We start from the raw sequence: 707 nt of genomic DNA on the forward strand, positions 1-707 counted from the left end.
TGCGGTATTGCAGCCGCCGAACGTGATACAGAAAATTCACAAGTCGGGTGTACACGCACTACAACCCCTTTATCAGAAACCCTTCAGTTCAACGGAAACCTAATACGCCCCCATGCGGATGGCAGCTTGCCTGGACACTGACTCAACTGCTACCCCAAGAAGCAGCATGAAAAGCATAAACCGCTTCAACTGTATTTACACATATTCGCCCTATTTATACAGCGACGGGTCCCCTTGTTGCAGCAAGAAGAACCTGTAGTCGCTTTCTGTTCATTACCCCTTCCGTAGATGTTGTCGTGGTGCAAAGCAATAAGAAATGCAGCAACTGAAACCGTTTCAAAGAAAAGAAAAAGAAGAGAAAACTACACCAGCAACTACCCAGCAGCTTCTATAGGGTGTAGGTTCCAAGCACCTGAATCTGTGTGGGAAAGGGAAAGCAGAGAGTATTGATCTGATTTACAGACGCGAGACTACTAAGTAAACGAAAAAATAATAGTGAAAAAAAGTACTAGAGCAGCGAATAAGTGATAACGAAGATGAAGCAAACGTGAAAAATGAAAAACCACGAGAAAGCACTGTACCACTGGCGTACAGAAGTTGCATCAGAACTTAACACAGCGCAAGGAAGAAAGGTTCTGTGGATGGCAAAAGAAATGGAGGAAGCTCAGGGGCAGTAGATTCAGCAGTGAAGGTGCATGATAAACCCT

This window comes from Eimeria mitis, genomic scaffold (assembly GCF_000499745.2).
Source record: "Eimeria mitis Houghton genomic scaffold, Emh_scaff1150, whole genome shotgun sequence".
Taxonomy (NCBI): Eukaryota; Apicomplexa; class Conoidasida; order Eucoccidiorida; family Eimeriidae; genus Eimeria; species Eimeria mitis.